The sequence below is a fragment of the Bidens hawaiensis genome, unplaced genomic scaffold, assembly GCF_021521415.1.
Source record: "Bidens hawaiensis isolate Kalapana, Puna unplaced genomic scaffold, B.hawaiensis_p1.1 tig00029871_1, whole genome shotgun sequence".
In the NCBI taxonomy this organism is placed as follows: Eukaryota; Viridiplantae; Streptophyta; class Magnoliopsida; order Asterales; family Asteraceae; genus Bidens; species Bidens hawaiensis.
The window spans coordinates 160,942-182,590 of record NW_027494953.1 but is presented as its reverse complement, the minus strand read 5'-3'; positions in this window follow the sequence as shown (position 1 = coordinate 182,590).

Below are 21,649 nucleotides of genomic sequence, written 5' to 3'. Positions count from 1 at the left end.
AAAATTAATGAGAATATTTAATCAACTATAAGATTCATCTCTAAACTCTAAAACAATCAACCAAATAAACTCCCATAGAATAATAACCACTACAGCAGCTCCAGAGAGAAAATAATGTTTCTCCCACCTGATAGCTACGAATGTATAAAAATGTTTAGTTCATGTTTAAGGTTCATGTCGTTTGATTAAAGAGTGTAAATGTTCGTGTTCGTTTATGGTCATTCATATGAAACCTAAAAAAATAATCGAACATAAATGAATATAACTAAAAATAAGAAGAAAACTTACCTTTTAAACTTAAATGTGTTTTAACTCAAATACTAAATCCATATCGATCTCAACCAAACAAATTCACATGATTAATGTGATATGTGGAGCCTTGTAAACAAACCAAATGAACACGGAATATCACATTTTCGTGTTCATTCAGTTAACTATAAACAAACACGAGCAGTTAATCGAACAAATATGTTGATATTTGTTTGTTCAAAAAGCGAACATGTTCATGTTCATTATTTAATTGAACAAGAGAGAGAAATGTAGTGTTTTTTGTGTAATTATAGAGATAGAGATGGAGAACCGGTTGAGAATGCTCTAATATAAATTATAATAGATCTTGAAATTTTCTTTTAACAAAACTATGCCATGAGAGAATTGTAATAACCTGACCAAACAAAAATAATGATAGATGGATTCACCAATGGTTTAATGATCTCTTTGTAGTACTTGAACTATAGCCACACAAAAACATGGTATTGAGCAGAACACTAAAACATAAATAATACACATTCAACCCTATAGAAAACACTCATAATAGCAACACAAGCACGAATTTCACTTAATCTAATATCCAACAGAGAAACTATTAGAAAACACAAAATCAAAGAAACTATTAGAAAGACGAAAAAAAATTGATAGCCAAACACTTGACAAAACCGACAAAAACGGAGACAAGACGGGAAGGTGAATACCTGATTGCATGAGCCATCGAAAAGAGGGTTCGATTGTTACCTTGTCTTGTGAAATAAAACAGATAGAATTGCAGGAGTCGTTAACCTCAACTTTCCACAGGCGGCCGATGGTGGTGAAGCAATCAGACATGAAGTATGTATTTTGGTTAGTGTTTGAAATTTGAATCTGCTCACAAAAGAAAGTGTGAAGAGGAAGCTGTAAAGTAGAAGCTTTTACAAGAAGGAAGCAGCTTTTGGAGCAGGGGAAGTGTGGATATGTTGTTTGATGGACACATAGAAAATTAAATCTAGATGAGACGTGTTCAAAAAAAGTTCTTCACTTATTATATAGAAAGATTACAGTTATAAACTTTGGCGCTGGTAAGCGCGATTGGGTCACTTGGCGGCACCGTATTAGTTCTTGAATTTTGTATTTTTGGTTTTAATTCCGGTAGCGTGACAAACATAACGGAAACCGAACGAATTCGTGTAGACTCACTACATGTTGTTTTAATTTCGGTATTGTAACCAATGTGACGGAAATCAGCCGACTCGCCGCCTCAACTTCAGGGATCGGCAATGCTTGGATCTTCCCGACGCCCAAGTGTTAGCGACTGCGCTACTCAATTGATCCATCTCAATTTTATATGTTTTTGTTTTTTTTTGTTTTTAGTTCCAGTATCATAACGCACTTAACCGAAACTGACTGAATTTGTATGTCGACTCAACGCCCGAAACCGACAACATTTGGGTTTATCATCACCCAGATTTTACCAACCTACGCAGGGTATAACACTAGTTCCTAACAAATGATAAGTGTTTTAATGAGACGCACCTCTTACGGGTGGGTTGCGTTTGTTGCACGGCTAAGAGCAATGACTCTTGTCACAGACCCTAGCAGGGAAATTAATTACAACCTCTTAAACCCAAATAGTATTAGATTGTAATTTTTTTTTCTTGTACTCAACAACAAATTTTCCCATAAGAACGATTCTAAAGTGTTATTCTCCTTGCTTTTTAGTGATATGTGTGGGTGGGTATGTGTGTGTGAAGAGAGGGGGGAGGAGGGTATTATGTGTAGAATTCTTGTAACTATAAAATTATAGAGTAGAAATACTTCTTTTATACCAATATTCAATATGACTTGATTGAAATTTAATTGGATATTAACCTGCAACCAGATATTCAATGATTGAAACATAGGGTCTGTTTGGTATGAGGTAATGAAATGGACGATGGATTGGAATGAACGTGGTAATGGAATGGACAAAGAAATGGAATGTGCTATTACCATTCTAACGAGATATTTGGTTATCACATGGGAATGAAATGATTACTTTGCGTTGTTTGGTAGGTAGGAAAAAAGAAAAAAATAAAATTAAAATGGTAGTGAGTGGCGATGGTGATGGAAGGTAGGTGACGGTCGTGGAAATGGTGGGTGGTGGTGGTGTTGGGGTGGGCGGTGGGTGACGAGAGATAATGGTGGTTGGTGGTGGTTGTGTTGGGGTGGGTGGTGGCGGTAGCGGTGGAGGTGGCAAGCGGTGGTGGGAGTGGGCGGTGGTGGTGAGGGGTAGGGGAGACATTGGCGGCGGGCGGCTAGCGGTGGTGGCCGGCTGGCACTAATGGCGATGGTTGGTGGCGTGGGTGGTGGTGGCGATAACGCCGCGGTGAATGGCTGTGGTGGTGGTTGTTGGGTGGTGTATGTTGATGGTGGTGGGTGGGTGGTGGTGGGAGGGTGGTGGAGGTAATGGTGGGAGGGTGGTGGTGGTGGGAGGGCGGTGGAGGTGATGTAGGGTGAAAGAGGGAAAGAATGAAAAAAAAACATTGTTTATGGATCGAATGAAATTGAGGTATTTTAGAGGGAATGAAATGGACTAGGTAATGGGTCATTTCATTCCTTTGATCAACCAAACACACTCCATTCTTTCACAATGGATCATTCCATTCCGCCTTTCATTCATGCATACCAACGCTACCTCAAAAGATCCAAACTAAATATCCTGTTAGCTATATGTGATATTTCCTAAGTTTTCATCATTCTACTTTCTCTAAAAACTTCAAATGTTTGTGTCTCCTTTAGGGTGGATGGTGTGGTGATTGTATGCACGGGACAGGGCTACATGGCTTGTTGGTTAAAAAACGCCTCATTTCAATCGGTACCAGCTAAAAGTTATCCTCATCGGCCAAATTTTGTCATCCTGAGACAAAATCTAGCCGTTTGATGATCGCTGAGAAGATCCACCTAAACAGGAAAAGATAATTATATAAAAAAACAACTATAGGGGTATTAACTTTGATTTTAGATTTTTTTTCTCTTTATTAAGTAGCCTTATAAATATAATTCTTATTAACTCACAATTTTTTCACACCAAAATTTATACCTTTTCTCTCCCAATTTTCACTTCATTCTTCTATGGGTCCATCAAAGTTCCATCAACTTTGTAAAGTTTTGATGATGATGTTATTCACGATACGATACGGTAAAGAGTTCTTGTACCTAAAGATCATGTGGCAGCGCACGAACGTCTCGTACATGATTTCTTTTGGTCAAAATCCCATATACAGTGATGGGAATCTTTGAAGAAGGTCTCATATGTCTACAACTATGCCTAAAAATAGTTTGTGACATGGAGACGAACTTTGAATTGTTTGCAACTAAATATAATGCTAGATTGAAACAATATTTCACGTCTTGCGTAAGTGCACATCGACAATATGTCATTTAGCACAAGAGAATACTCAGACTAGCATGATAAATATTGGGTATGCTTTGAAAGAACCTCTCATGAAAGTTTACATTATTTTTGTGATGGTGTTATTAACTTCTATCGAAAAGAACGTATACATAACCTCCAAGCGCATTTAACTTTTGCATGACTCACCACATGGAACTAGACATGATCTTGAATGCAGGTTGGTGGTTTTTATTGTACACGTTGGGTTTGGAGGCATTTTCCAACGGAGTAGCGAGATCAATATACAAGAGGTGACTATATATATATACCCAACGATTATGCTCGAACTGGTAGCTTCTCAATATTTATGGTTTTGACATGCCTTTTTGGTGTCGCCGGTACCAAAAGCAACCTTGACGTCCTTCATAAATCTTCATTATTCAACGATGTTGTACACGAATTTTCTCCCAAGCATCCTTTCATGGTAAGTAGAAAATAATAAAAATAGTTGAGCACCTTTTGTGAAATTGTTCTAATATTTACATGACGATAAACAAAAAGGATTCAAGGCAACATAGGAAGCAACAAGAAACGACATAGAACGTGTTTATGATGTCTAAAAGTTCGGTGGTGAAGAGGTAGGTCCCAGCAGAGGTGGTTAGGACCCGCAAGACTCCCTTAAAAGGAGACGTCTGCGCAGTTGAACACGCAAGACTCCTTAAACGGACGTCTGCGCAGTTGAACCCACAGACTTCACCATAGGGACGTCTGCGCCGCGACCTACCAAACCCGCAGGACCCACCACGCTCAGAGTTGTGACGACCTCACATGCGGTACGCAAGCTGGTCCCGCAGGAAATGCCTCCCTATGGTTTCCAAGTATCCGCCTGTTCCCGCAGGTGCGGATACCCGCCATTAGGGACTGGCCACCCGCGCAGCATGGCTACACGCATAAGGCTCAAACTCGTAATAATTCAGTAGTCACCTGAAGAAGGAATGAGCAAAGCCGGGAACATTCCCGCATAAAGGCGGGAGGGGGAAAACTCCCGTCTAAATGAGCCAGTCCGTATAATAATGGAGGATCTTGTGTGATACCTGACGAGGTATGGACAAAAGATCTGACCAACGATACGACAGCTCACTGACAGCAGCATGGCAGACAACACGCCACAGCACTGTGACCAATAGCCGCCGCCTGCTCACCAACTCCTGCCATACCACGTGCCTAGCCTGTAGTTGGTGGAAAAGGAAAAGTGAACAGCACGCCTGGTCACTGTCAGCCGCTGCCTATCCACCAATTACCAGCAGAGCACGTGTGTAGGCCACAGTTGGCAGAGTAGTAGGCCGCCTAAACATCCTTGGAAACCCACCTTCGGCTATAAAAGACATCAAATGGTATTATCATTTCATCATCTAATATCTTGTATAATTTACCTGATAACTGCTCTAGTATTCTTAATATACTTTTATATTCAAAGAGTAATATAGACTGATTCTCACGCCGGAGGGTGGTCACAAGGAGGAACCCCCCCCCCCCTTTCTTAGTGACAAGCTCACGGTGTCTGTTTTGCAGGTTATCGGAAGAACCATCTTGCCGGAATTAACCCCTCATGGGAAACGTCTATCTAACCCTCAGGTTATTCGTAATCTGTCGGGGTTCGACTGGTGTTTCTTCATTGGCGCCATCCGTGCATAAAGCTAGAACTTTATTTTTCTCCAGTTTTTTCAAAATTTCTGGAAAGATGGTTAAGGATACTCCGGTCCCAAAACCGAGTAACCAAGAGACTCCGGTAATTATGACCCCAGCTATAAGGGGGAATACCGAGTACACAAACTTTACGAACACTACCCCCGCTACCCAAGCCGGGGCAAGTGAAGTAAATAATCAGACACTGGGATTCACCGATACCCAGTTAGAAAATCAACAGACGAGGCTCCCCTGCCAAACACTCGATGAGGTTAAAGCGTGGGCCGAAGCACGTCAAAAAGAGTTCCAAGCTGAGTTGGATGAACGTTTACGTTCACTCCAACAAGTGGAAGAATTCGAGTACGACGATGATTCGGAGGAATCCGAGGAAGACGCGAACCCTCGTCATAGGGCGAAAGGGAAGCGTAAAGAAACGGATTCCCAACCGAGAAGGCGTTTTGGAGAAGCATTCAGTCCAATAAACGTGGGCAACAGCCCACGGGACTTCTCCAAAACATTCACGCCAACTGCGGCAAGGGCGGGAACGTCCAAATTCGCAAGGGACATTGCGGAAGCAATCGCCCCAAGAAGTGCCAAACAAATGTCCAACATAGGCACGTACGATGGTATTTCTGACCCTGACGATCACTTGAACAGATTCATCGCAGGGGCGACTGTCAGTAACTGGACGGCCCAACGTGGTGTTATATGTTCCAAATGACGCTGGTCGGGGCAGCTAGAGCGTGGTTCGACCGTCTGCCGGTCCACCACATCTACGATTGGGCAGACTTCCAACAGAAGTTCAGCCAACACTTTAGTCAGCAAAGAAAGTACACTGAGGAGCAGTGGACAATCCTCAAGTGCGTCCGAGAGGAGGAAGAATCTTTGCCTGACTTCATCACTCGCTTCAACTCGAAGAAGCTAAGCCTGGGCAACGTTAGCGAAGATCTCGTTCGCGCCGCTTTCATCCAGGGCGCAAACGACCCGGAACTCATCCGCACCCTGACGGGCAAAGATGGCATGCCATCCACATGGGATGCCATCATGACCGCAGCTAAACGCTTTGCGGAAACCGAGAGGCAACTAGGTAGAGATCTTCCACAAAGCACGAACCTCTACACCCAGAAGACGAGGGAAAACAACGTCCTTACCGCCCGATTAAACAAAAAGCGGAAGCTGGGCATTTGGCAGTCAAGGGTAAACTTTGACACCCCGTCCGGTTTCCAACATCGGTTGGGCGGAAGAGATAACGTGAAACCGGAGAAGAACTCCAGGTGGACGCCACTCACAAAGAGTGTGACCGAGATATTCGCCACGGAGGAGCTCCCGTGGCCAAAGGCTCCGTTTATCCGGCATCGCCACAACGCCGATCGGAGAAAGTATTGTGATTTTCACAAAACCAAAGGCCACAACACTGAAGAATGCTTAGACGTAAAGGACTTGGTCGAAGCATTTGTCAAGGATGGGACACTCGCGCACCTTGTGGCGAAGTGAGCGTCGAGTAGGCTGATGCGTGAACCCCAGCTGGGGAAACGCACGAATAAAAATCGCAGCTTCAACGGAGACTACATACTGCGTAAACAACGAGATCCCGAACAAGATACATGTCGGCTCGATGGTACTCCCATCCAAGCCACGCCTAATGGGAGCTCAATTACACAGTTTGTATGTAGATCAATTCCAAATTTGTAAAGAAAAGGCCTAGAGCCACTTCTAATGGAAACGATTCTCCTTCAAATTGAAGCTGATGACTTTACATTTATATTTTATGAACTTTGCACATGGAGATGCCGGTATCCGCCGCATCAAGTGAAGAATCGTTGCGCAGGGAAGGCGGCAACACCCGCACAAACCCAAAAGCATCAAACCTTCACGCAGGTCAGTTAAAGGGGAAAGGTTCAGCCATCCCACTATGTGAAAGTGCCGGTATATCCGCATGAATCCTGGTAGAGGAAGCTGAACACTAACCTATTAACAACCACGCGTTGAACGGTTGATTCGAACACTAATGCAGGTAGTCATCGCATCAAGAAGAGTCATTGCGTGGGGAAGGCGGCAAAACCCGCATAAACCCAAAAAACGACAGAACCTTCACGCAGGTCAGTTAAAGGGGAAAGGTTCAGCCACCCCACTATGTGAAAGTGCCGGTATATCCGCATGAATCCTGGTAGAGGAAGCTGAACACTAACCTATTAACAACCACGCGTTGAACGGTCGATTCGAACACTAATGCCGGTATTCACCGCATCAAGTGAAGAATCGTTGCGTGGGGAAGGCGGCAAAACCCGCATAAACCCAGAAAATGACAAGACCTTCACGCAGGACAGTTAAAGGGGAAGAGTTTAGCCATCCTACCAAGTGCAAGTGCCGGTCCTATCCGCACACTCACAAAGGGGGAAGCAAAACTTCAACCTACTGTCAACCACATTCAAGGTTAACTTATTCTAAACACTTGGGAAATCGCTAATTTAAACTAAGTATGCAAGTCATATAAGGTTTATAAAGCAATGAACCCAAAGGAAATAACAGTCTCATCCACAAAAAGATTTGTATTTCACAAAAGATATATTACAAGAATGGCCGGGTAACTACACGCATACAAAACAAAATCTAGTCTATCCTAGCAGCGGGAAGGGATCTTCAGAATCAAGCTTCAGGACCACTTCCACTTGGACCCGCCCCATCAGTAGAGCGTGGCGGTTCAAGGAAAGCCTTGAGGATAGCAAGTCCATCATCAGCAGCAGCGACTTCCTTCACCTTCTCCACCACCGGATGCGGGAAGGCGGCATATTGGTTCACCGCTTGGTCATATGCAGCTTCGGTGTCCACATCGAATAAAGGGAAGTTGGAAGGCGGGACGCCTTTCTCAACGAACCCTAGACCAAGCAGGAAGCCGGCCTTTTCCCCATCCTCATGAGAAGCGTTGAGGGCTTCGCTCATGGCATCATCGTAAGTAGTCTCTGAGAAGACCCGATGCACAACCTACAAAGAAAATACAAGTGTCAAAACACCTTTTCTATGTACAAAGGAAAGCGTGAAGACGTAAAGCTAAACATACCTGAGACAACGCTTCTCGAAGAAGCCATTCCTTGGCAACCAGAGCTTCTTGGAGGGCGGCTTGAGCTTGGGTGCGGGCGCGTTCGGCTTCGCTTTTGTTAAGGTTGGCAAGTAGCACTTCCTTTGCAGCAGCCTCTTCAACGCCCTTAAGCTTCCGCTCGGTGTGGTCAAGCACGCCCCTCTGGTCCAGGATCTCTTGAAGCTTCTTGGCATCTTCCATCGCCAAGGCATCATGAGCACGTTGGAGAGCCTCTAATTTGGCCTTGAGCTCCTCGTTCTCCACGCGTAAAGGCTCAGCAACGGCTTCAGCCTTGGTGGCCCTCTCGGTTGCGTTCTTCGCAGTCTCCTTAGCCAGCCGAAGCTGTTCGTTAACAGCTTGGGCAGCCTTGGAGCGGGCCTCGAGTCGCGCTTGAACCTCAACCTCGAAGGCCTTGAAGGCATTCTCCTTCTCCGCAGCAGCTGCGGCCAACTGTTGGTTCTCCTCCCGAAGAGCCCGCGCTTGAGATACTTCCTTGGCGCGAGCTGCTTTCAACTTGTCGTTTTCACGACAAAGCAGCTCGACGCGCGGCTGCATCCGGGCCTGGAGAACCCGAAGCTCATTGGTTAGCCTATCCTCCTGGTAGCTAGCCATGGCTTCCCCCAACGCACCATGGGGAGCAGCGTGGCGAGCCCATTCCACGCACTCCACAGGGGTACGAAGGGTTGTTCCTCGGCGGATGTTCCATCGCGGAACATACACTTCATTGGAATCCGACACTGCAAAAGAAACAAAGCAGTTAGGAAAAGATGAAGAAAAAATATAAAGGCCAAAAGAACCCTACGCACCTGTAGGGTCGATCACAGGCCGATAGCCACCGAACCTATCGCCTGAACCTAAGGGAAATCCATCCAAAAGGTCGGGCAGATGGGAAGGTGACAAAGATTGGCGAGAAGCCCTGCGCGTACCTGATGGGCCGGCCGTCGTTGCCGGTGGCGGAGGCATAGTAGCGGCCGCCGTGGTCGCCGCCGCGGTCGCCGCCGCAGAATCCGCAGCAATCGTAACCGCCGGCTCGGTGAAAGATGCTGTAAAAATCGCACTTACCACCGGCGGTGACGTCATCTCAGCTGGAACAGTCGGCTCAAGGGAGTGAGCAACTGATCCAGCGGAAGCAGGCGCAGGCGCCTGGGTCGTCGCCTCAGGTAGGCTGACCGAGCCTACCGTCATCGGCGGAGGGGTACTCCTCTGCGCTCCACCCTGGAATGCATCAACATCCACGCCTACACAAGAAGATAAGTGTCTCAATAAATTTATAAAGTGATAAATCTACAAAGATAAGGATGTTTGTACTTACGGGTTTTCTTGAGCCTGAACGTACGGACGGGCGGGGACGAGCCCGATGGAGCCGGTCTCTTGATGCCGGTCACCGTCGTCGTCGTTGGTTCTCCGGAGGTAACAGTCGTAGCCTCCGGAGCAGTGGTCTTCTCACTACCGGGGTTCCCCGCCACCTCTTCACTATCTGACTCGGTGTCAGATAGAAGCACTGGATCAGCTGTGGAGGCCACCTTCTCCTTCCCTTTCCCGCCGGCAGCCCTCTTCTTCCGCACCAACGGAGGACCATCTGCGGATTCCTCAGAAGAAGACAGGATGTCAGGAATTCCGGCAGCGGGTACAGCATTGAGGGGTTGAGGATAGAGTATCGCCTTACCTGGCCGCCGGTGGCTTAGGATCTCGTGGCCCAGCGGATAGACCTCCACAAACCGATCCGCCGTTTGTTCCAGGATGGGCAACTCGTTCTCGTCTAGAGCACGAGTACCCACCCGCACGGGACCGTCAGCTTCCCGCGGGTACAGGAGCGACTCCAAATCGTTCCCCTCTGAAAGGAAAGAAACAGTTAGAAGACAAACTCATATCAGCAAGAAAGACAAGACATACCATAAGGAATAGAGTTCAAACCGTATTCGAGAAGGATGGGAACCCGAGGCGCCTCCTTCCACACCCGGCTCATCCCCAGCATCACCATCCCGGACTCCGCAAACCGGTAAACCGGAGATTGGACCCGGGATATCTTCGAAAACCATTCCGCCTCCTGGTAGTTGGTGGCGTGAAGGCTCGGAATTGCTTGGCCATTTTTAAACTTCATGGCAATGGGGATGGCGCGGGCAGAAATGTAGAAGAACTCCCGCTTCCACGAACGGAGACTGCGCTCGGTTGCGCAAATCTTCAAACCCTTGATCCGGGTTGTCAGGGTGTACCACCCCTGGATGCACCTCCAAGTATAGAAGGTCATCAGGCGGTCCAAATAGGGCTCAATGCCCAGAATCCGGCACACCCACTCGAAGTGCCGAATCTTGGCAATCGCCATCGGATGCACCTCGGTCAGGTGCACACCGTGCCTCTCCAGGACACGGTACACAAACTTTGTCAATGGGAACCTAAGGTTCCCATAAACGAAGAATGCAGCATATACCCCGATCTTGCCGCTGGGGGCATCGTACACAGTCTGCTGGGGTTCAGGAAACTCAGGCTCAAGAGACTCAAGCATGAATTTCCTGACGACGTACTGGTACAGATCGACAGGTAGAGCACACTGGCACTCGCCAGCAGTACTCTTATCGTCGACTACAGCTTCAGCATCATGGGAAGACATATTGCAGAGGAAGAAGAAACGATTTCGGAGGAATGCTCAACTGAATAAGGGAGTATTCACCAGAAATCGCCTTAGAGATGAAGAGAAGAAGTGAAGGTGTGAATTACAAAGGACCTTCTTCCCCTTTATATAGTGATCGCAATTAATGCGATGAATTTAATGCGGAGGAGAGAGAAATTGAAGGTGCAATGAAACCGTGACATGTGGCACCAGGCAAGCTGGCAACAGCTGTTGAAAGGACGAGTGCCATTAATTTTGCGGCCACGCGCCCGAAAAATCGCGCCCACGCGCCGTAAAAAGCGTCTGGAATGACCATATAATGTCACGTCGCCATAACTTCCAGCACGTCCTGACACAGTCAGAAGAAACCGTCCCACGACGACTGTTCTTATCCTTTCACCAACTCTTCAAATTTCAAAGATTCAAAAAGATTCGAAAGGTAGGCGGGAAAAACCCCTTACCCTGGCTATCCAGTTGACCGTAAGACGGCTGCGGGTACAGTGTTAAGGCAAAACCCTTCACATACCTAGCACCCGCAGGGAACAGAGGCCAAGAATACCCAACTATGAAGTCGGGTGCGGGTACAGTGTTAAGGCAAAACCCTTCACATACCTAGCACCCGCAGGGCACGGAAACCGGAAAAACCCAACTATGAAGTCGGGTGCGGGTACAGTGTTAAGGCAAAACCCTTCACATACCTAGCACCCGCAGGGCACGGAAACCGGAAAAACCCAACTATGAAGTCGGGTGCGGGTACATTGTTAAGGCAAAACCCTTCACATACCTAGCACCCGCAGGGAACGGAAACCGGAAAAATCCCGACTATGAAGCCGGGTGCGGGTACAGTGTTAAGGCAAAACCCTTCACATACCTAGCACCCACAGTGAAGCCGAGAAAATCTTGGCATTCCACCCAACTACAAAACGGGCACAGGTACAGTGTTAAGGCAAAACCCTTCACATACATAGCACCCACAGTGAAGCTGAGAAAATCTTGGCATTCCACCCAACTACAAAACGGGCACAGGTACAGTGTTAAGACAAAACCCTCCACATACCTAACACCCGTAAAAAGTCAGACCTCGGCACCCAATTGTAAGTCGGGCGCGGGTACAGTGTTAAGGCAAAACCCTTCACATACCTAGCGCCCGCAGGGGATTAAACGCCAGGAACACCTTGGCAACCATAAGTCAGGTGCGGGTACAGTGTTAAGGCAAAACCCTTCACGCACCTAGCCCTGCAGGGATTTAACGCCAGGGATACCTTGGGAGTAAAGTAACTAATAAGACGAAGTGCGGGTACAGCGTCAAGGCAAAACCCTTCGCATACCGAGCACTCCATGGGAATTGAAACCAAGAAGGATCCTCTGGGCCATGCTTGCAGAAACGGGATTAACATCCCCGCATAGCGGGAACGTCAAGAACTAGATTGTTGGAAACTTCAGGATGGAATTGGTGGTTATAACATGATTGATCACTATGTTCAAAACCACCAAGACCTCATGGAGAATCTACACAAAAGGTTCTAAACGCTCCTGACTTGCGGGGAGGTTACAGACCTATCCGCATCATCCCAGAGATCAAGCAGAACATTGGGAAATTCTGCGTGACATTGGGAAACCCGTGGGTAAGACTTCCCGCGGAAAACCCATAAAACTAAACCCTTTTCAAAAACCCCTTGCTTAAGTCCAAAAGTTCACCTCACTTTATTAAACATTCATGAGAAGAACATTGGACTGGGGGGACTTGAAGAGGTAGGTCCCAGCAGAGGTGGTTAGGACCCGCAAGACTCCCTTAAAAGGAGACGTCTGCGCAGTTGAACACGCAAGACTCCTTAAACGGACGTCTGCGCAGTTGAACCCGCAGACTTCACCATAGGGACGTCTGCGCCGCGACCTACCAAACCCGCAGGACCCACCACGCTCAGAGTTGTGACGACCTCACATGCGTTACGCAAGCTGGTCCCGCAGGAAATGCCTCCCTATGGTTTCCAAGTATCCGCCTGTTCCCGCAGGTGCGGATACCCGCCATTAGGGACTGGCCACCCGCGCAGCATGGCTACACGCATAAGGCTCAAACTCGTAATAATTCAGTAGTCACCTGAAGAAGGAATGAGCAAAGCCGGGAACATTCCCGCATAAAGGCGGGAGGGGGAAAACTCCCGCTTAAATGAGCCAGTCCGTATAATAATGGAGGATCTTGTGTGATACCTGACGAGGTATGGACAAAAGATCTGACCAACGATACGACAGCTCACTGACAGCAGCATGGCAGACAACACGCCACAGCACTGTGACCAATAGCCGCCGCCTGCTCACCAACTCCTGCCATACCACGTGCCTAGCCTGTAGTTGGTGGAAAAGGAAAAGTGAACAGCACGCCTGGTCACTGTCAGCCGCTGCCTATCCACCAATTACCAGCAGAGCACGTGTGTAGGCCACAGTTGGCAGAGTAGTAGGCCGGCTAAACCTCCTTGGAAACCCACCTTCGGCTATAAAAGACATCAAATGGTATTATCATTTCATCATCTAATATCTTGTATAATTTACCTGATAACTGCTCTAGTATTCTTAATATACTTTTATATTCAAAGAGTAATATAGACTGATTCTCACGCCGGAGGGTGGTCACAAGGAGGAACCCCCCCCCCCCCCTTTCTTAGTGATGAGCTCACGGTGTCTGTTTTGCAGGTTATCGGAAGAACCATCTTGCCGGAATTAACCCCTCGTGGGAAACGTCTATCTAACCCTCAGGTTATTCGTAATCTGTCGGGGTTCGACTGGTGTTTCTTCAGGTGGGCTACGGTTAGTCTTTATGCACGGGCAATACATATGAACAAAATTAGAAAAATAATGCACATAAATATGATCTTGAAAAATGACGTTGCAAAATTTGAAATCGACCCTTCAACCAATGAATATGCTATTTCTGCATAATTGCGTATTACAAAACCACATATCCGATATTGATAGCTAGGTTTATTTTATTTGGCTTTGTTCTTTAGTCATTTCTTTTTAAATTTAATACAATGTTTTTTATTAAGTTTTATTTTATCGGCCCGATTTTAGTATTATAATAATTATTTTTTTAGTTAAGATAATAATAGTTATTATAACATTTAGTTATTTAAATAAAAAAGTAATAACTATTATAAACGTTAATAATATAGTATTTGGTTAAAATAATTGGAAAATGGTCTGGGATGAAAAAATTACAGGTTATGTATTTTTCATAGGTTTTGAATAAAATGTAATCTGATGTTGTAAGAATAATCTATATCTATACTATATATAATACACTAAACAAATATCTATACCATATATGATACATTAAAAATGGCAAATTAAGACATCCATTTTTAAGTAATTAACAACACTTAAAGCATGAGGTACATGCGTTAGTAAGGGTAAACATGTCTTTTAAACACAATCAATTCAACTTATAAGTTTGGTCGCTCATCTTTAACCATATTATGTTTTTAATTTAACTTGTAAACTAACTTCTTACCCATGATTTTTAAACGAATATAGTCTTTTCATACGTTAATATTTTTATATACAAATTGCACCATAAAAACGAGCATTTTATTCTCTTTAATTTGGATATGATATTGTTGTAATTTTTTTTCATTTTAAATAAATTAATATGTTACTTAGGGGTGTTCAGTGTCGGTTTTGATGGTTTTTAAGTTAAACTTGTGAGTCCAACCGTTAATACTGATTTTTTGTCGTCCAAAACCAAATTCAACCATTGAAAGTTGAAACTGAATCACTACTAACGGCCTGATTTCAGTTTGGTTTCACAGTTTAAACTTTAATAATAAATTTAGTTTAAAATAATTAATAATTTAAATGTATCATCAATTTTAACTAAAAACCAACATAATATGATACTTGAGGATGATCATAAATAAAAAATGATAATTTAGCCACATAAATGGTAAATACTAATGAAAGATCTATGACGTGAAATAATAACAACAAAGTTTACAAAATGAATTATATTGCAATTAGGTTAATTTACAGTCTTTTCTGGTTTCATATGGCCGGTTACCGATATAAACCACAAACCAACCGTTCACTACGTTTTGAAAATTTTGAAACTAACCAACAAACCAAAAGTAAAAAAGAAAAAGAAAAAAGAAGTCGAACCAATGACCGATTTAAACAATTTCAAGGTTTTAACCAAACCATAAATACTTATATTTGTTTCGTGATTAACATGTTCAAACACCCACTGCATCGCGCGTGCACCCGTCTAGTATATAATAATATATATTTATATATGGTCATTATAATCATTTATGTTATAATATATCAAAATATTAACTATACCTTATATATTATATATTAGTTTGGTAATTGTTGATATGCCATATTACCTATAATTAACTAATAAAGGGTTTCGTCTTAGGTGTATATATATAGAGAGAATAATAGCATCATAATCTAATCTCACACATACAATTTGGTTGCCTCATCTCTTCTAAACCGGGTTCCTCTCAAGAACCCTAACACCATTCTTAACTATACATCCTAAAGGGGAACTCGATCAACCTAACAACTATGTCATCTACATCTTTCTTCGATGCGGTTAGTACTCACCATGCTATAACAGGTACACATATAATTATAGGTTTATCATATTATTCATGTTTTCCATTATCACAATGAGAAATTGATCAACATGTGGTATCAGAGCAATGTTGTTTAATCAGTTTTTCATGGTTTTCCATTTAAAACCGGAAGACTTGAATCTAAAGTCTTGATAAAACCTAATTTTGATTTTTTTATGCTTATACTCATTGAAATTGGTTTATAAATAAACTGTTTAAAACTTTTAGAACCCGATTTCACATTAAAAAATGTTAAAAATTTATGGTTTTTCGGTGATGTTATTCGTGTTTATTACGGGCTTTTCGAAAATAATACATATTTTGGTTAAAATTCATATTATGATTGTGTTTTTCATAGTATAATTGAATAAACAAAGCTTCAAAGATTTTTTGAAATCTGAATAATTATTAAGAATATAAATTTCAAAATTAAACAAATCTTAGAGATAAAATTAATCTCTAACAATTTGAACCAACATATTGTTATCTTAAATAATTTTTGGATTTTAATGCTTACCGAAATCTCATTAAAACCGAGATCCCATTATAAACTGAAAACTTATTAAAAACCGGAAACCCAATAAAAATAGAGAACTCATTACTAGAATCGAGAACTCATTACAATACCGAAAACCAAAACTTTTCTAAACTAAACAGGTTATTGTTAACTAATTAAATGTTTTGTAAATACTTAAAACTTTAAAACTTTTTACAAAACATAAAAGCTTTACTTCAATGAATTTTGATGTGTCACTTCTACCCAAAGGTGATGTGTTACATCTACTCCTCATTCAAGTCTAATTACAAAGCTTTGTTAATTTTGCTTACATGATTTAAATGTATCATTTCTGTCCAAAGGTGATGTGTTACATTTATATCCAGCAAAGTTAACTCGTGCATAATTAAAATAATCGTCTCACTTATGCCTCAAGGAGATGTGTTACAATTGTTTTGCACACATATACTTAAATAAATTTTAATTCTGCTCAAAGGTGATTTATTTTTTGTTTAAGTAGAATTTTTAATTATAGTCTATTAGTTTGATGTTAATGATATACATATCACATCTTCAATAAAATATAATGATTCTGACATTAATGATCCTTCATTAATCTAATAATCATAAATTTTAATATGTATTATTTTAGTATCCCATAACATTGCGCACTACAATTTTCTTCTATAAATAATTATCTCATTCAAATCATCCACTCTAATCTCAAACCCAAATATATTTTGATTCATAAAGAGTTTCATTAACATTTAGCTCTTCTCGTTTTTTGTTTATCCTCAAGACATGACCATCTCCTTGCTCCTTTTAATAATAGTAATAAAGAAGAAACCTAGAGCATGAAAAAATGGGATGAGTCAAACAGAATATCTCTTATGATAATCAATAAACTCATGCTATCAAATAGAGTTATTATGGATTTAGTTTTTCCTAAAACTAATCTAATATCTATTAAATAATTAAAATAACTCATAAGATGCATGTGTTCCTCGAAAATTTTAACTATAAGGTTAAATGACATTACCGAATACATCATAATGTACAGTACCATGACCCATAAATTTAAGGACTCACACATGAAAATAAGTACACTTTTATTATGCATTACATACTAAAATTTTCTATTATTACAATTTATTGCCTTAAAAATCAACTATAACACTCACAAGTACAAAAGGAAAACGAGTATGTTGACTAGCAACACATGTAAAAGAAAATAATATGTCAGTGGAACATAAGATGTTATTCAACTCACTACCACTAAAACCTTAAAGAGGATAATTCTAATGTTCATTGACAAAATACAAGTATTACTTTCAGCTTTAAGTTCTCTAAGAAAAAGTCTCATTGTAAAAATATGTCATTATATCAGGCATAAGTAACAAGGCTATCTATAATTCAAAAGAATATTTGGCTAAAACAGTAGTCGTATATTAACGATCTTTAAGTCTGCTAATCCTATATTCCAATTAATACATGATAGGTTGAGTCTAGTTCTATAAGTTTTTAAACTGATATTAATAAATAACTAACATGAGTGTTAGTGACAAAATTTAAATGTTAAGGATATTATAACCATGAAACACCGTCTTCTAATTATGCTTTATGATTCCCTTAAATATTCAAGAGATTAATCAGAATTCAGTATCACACTTAAGCTACAATATGACAATTATGAGGTTTGTAGAGCTAACATAAAGTCACTCTTACCTTAAACTCTTATATTATTTGTTATCAATATCTGGATTGAAATATTTATAAAATAGAACTAGATGATATTATATACTTATACAACTTTTATTATTATGTAAATAAAAAATTTAACAAAAGACACATGAGACCTATAAAATTCATCCATTAAAACCAAATTTCATGAGAAATCATGACAATGTTGACGAGGATGATTTTTCATAATCTCATTCTTAGTTATTTAAATCATTTGTTAGATGCCCTAAACATTACTTGGCTTAAGAAATAAGTATGGGACCACCAGAAGTATATTTCACTTACATTCGTGGAACTTATTCAAATGGAATATTCAGACATAATTCTTTATCATTTAAAAGGCTATTTACTTGTATCCAATTTGTCTTCTATGATCCACGGTCTTAAAGAGATCCATTCATATATACTTAATACGATTTCTTCTAAATATGTCCCTAAGTTAATATGACATCTGGACATGCATTAATGACATAAAATCAAGTCTAACATATATATAACAAATTCCCACGTCACGTACATCATTGAAATTTCTCTTGTATTTTTCCTAGAGATATTAAAGATCAGTGGGAGCCTTAAGTGTCTCAATCATAACTTACAAGATTTGCAAGAGGTGGGGGAGTGAAAACTTTATATTATCTCAATTACACCTCTTGTACATCACAACACTATTCTATCAAAACTTATCTCTTTAGAATTTACAATTACTCTAACAAAAGTTTCATTGTTGCTTAAAGTGGGCAAATTCAGATTTCTTACTAAACTAATCCTCAACAAGAGAAACTTCAACAACTTATATTATTAACTTGTTTCTCTGTTAGAATCTATTGGTCTATAAATATTGACCCTAAACATGCTAATTTCCTAAAGGTTTCTAAGGTCAGTGGGAGCAGTATAAGTCCTTATAATGACTTGGCAAAAGTACAAGAGGCAGGGGGAAGAGAGTCATTAAGTTTTACTCCAAATTTAACTCCAGTTACACCTCTTGTACACAATGCTGTACCAACTCTTCACACTTAGAGTCCTGAAAATGATAGCAACCTAGCCAAGAGCTAATTCATAAAACTGAAACTTCAAATAAACCCAATAATCAACAAAGGAGGTCATCAAGGTTTTAAAACCTACTAACTTTTATGATTATGTAATATCCCTAATTAAAGTTAAAATGGATGTTGGAAAGCTTACTAATCAGACCTCTTCTAATTAAACCATTAAATTAATCAATATTTTAAATGGAATAAATCTATTATTAGCAAATTAAACTAAACTTCATAAGTCAGAATAACATTTTAAGATTTTGTTGAAACGCCTAAGGGTGTTCATAACTAAATTAAATCCTAACACAAATGCAAAGACACAAAGAAATATGATTGATTGTTAAAGGTTATATTCAAGGAGAAACCAATTATCAAAGAATCTTCTTACATATATTACAAAAAGGTTCCTTTAAGTATCATTATTGTTCTAGTAGCTTATAATAGTTGAGAGCTACATTAGATGAACATCAAAACAACTTTCCCTAACAATCGGTTTACATATTTATATGTTCATAACACAACCTAAATGTTATAAACTGAAGGTTAAAGAACATTTAGTCTATAAGTCAGTAAAATCCATATATGGGTTAATGAAAACATCAAAATGTGATGAAATCTTTATACAATTATTTTCATCAAAAACCTAGTGGATTAATGTACCTACCTCAAGATGAGTGGGAGAAAGTAAAAACAAACTTGTACTTATATAGATGACATTCTTTTGACATGTATATGTTACATAAGTCAAAGCATTGTTCGTACATACTTTGATGTATAGATCTCAGAGATATCCTTTACATAATAGATATCATAACATTCTGAGATTGACCCAAATGGACGTTAGTTTTGTTCTATAAGTTTTATCTTAAATGGGTCCTTACACATGTAACAAACAATATTGCTCTATTTAGAGGATAATAGAATCATTGAGATTATTACCTTATGTTTCATTAAGTAGAAGCCTTATGTAGGTTCAAGTCTATACTCGTTCAGATATTACTCAAAATTGCAACAAACTAGATATGTCTAGATTAATGTGAAACATCTAAAAGAGTATTAAAATATCTTTAAAAGAAATGAAAGACTAAAATTTAAAAGAAGAAGTGAGAATTCCAACCGGTAGATTAATTTAAACTTTGTCATATTCAGAGATAAGAAAATGTAATTTTTGGGATATATTCTTATGTCAGTAGATAAATTTATCTCATGGAGGAGTCATAATGAACCGATAACAACAACCTAAGTCATAACGACATAATATTTTGATTAATTACAACGTTATTGTCAATAAATGTTGTTGAATATTTATTAGTGGACTCATAAGTTTTATTAAACTCCAGATAAATTATATATTGAAGAATAATTGTGATAAAGTCAGTCACCATGCTTTCTCAAACAGTAACAGTCTGAGAGGTGCCGCATTAAATTTTGATATGAAATTAATTATTTGTTTATGAACGAATTGAGGAATCTAAATCATATCGAATGCATTCATGATATGCTTAAGGATCCTATAACTAAAGGTCAATTACCCATAAGAATTATGAAAGCGCTTATAATCATGAGGGGTTTATTAAGACCACGTACAACTGCATATCGTACTATGAATGATTAACTATTAATTTTCCTCATCAGTTTTGATTTTGTATGTCTCTTAATATGTTCTGCATACATAATGACATATAGACAAATTATTATACAAATCAAACGTTTGAAAGGCTTACTTGAAAATTTTGATCATAACTACTTAGGTTTTAAATAAGGAATGCGATATGATTAATGGGGGGTCTTGAGCTAATGTTCAATTTGATGATTGTATTTCTCTACTCCAGTTTAAGTTTAAAGCTAAAATGAGTGTTAACTCCTGATCAGGCTTATCTAATACTCATAATAAATGATTACTTGGCCAAGTGGGAGAATATATGAATAATATATAATAATAATATATATTTATATATGGTCATTATAATCATTTATATTATAATAGATCAAAATATTAACTATACCTTATTATATATTAGTTTGGTAATTGTTGATTAGCCATATTACATATAATTAACTAATAAAGGGTTTCCCATTAGGTGTATATATAGAGAGAATAATAACATCATAATCTAATCTCACACACATATAATTTTATATGCCTCATGTCTTCTAAACCGGTTTCCTCTCAAGAACCCTAACATCATCCTTAACTATACATCCTAAAGGGGAACTCGATCAATCTGACAACTATGTCATCTACATCCTTCTCCGATGCCTCTCCATGCTATAACAAGTACACATATAATTATAGGTTTATCATATTATTTATGTTTTCAGATGGGTGTTGATAGAAGCCGGATTCGAGATGGCTAATCTCTCAAGTGATATACCCTTTGAACAGGTTAGACTCCAAAGAAATAAGATAAGGAACTAGACATTTTTATTCTTAATATTCTTCTAAATATTAAACATAACAATAAGGCCTTATATAGGCTTACAAACTTGAAGAGATAAATATGCAAGTGCAATAACTGATGAGAACATGGACTAATAAGAAACTACCCACTAACTAAAATACTAAAATAAACATAAAAATGAGGAACAAATGCATGGAAATGTGAACGTGAAAAGAAAATTATGAATTACATGAAATGTGGAGTATGTTTGTGTGAATCATGCACGTATCAGGTGTCCCCCACCCTAGGCGCAGAAAATGGAAAATACTATTAACTAATTAATTAACCAATACTTAATGAGTGTGACAAATTAAAGAAAAACATGCCACA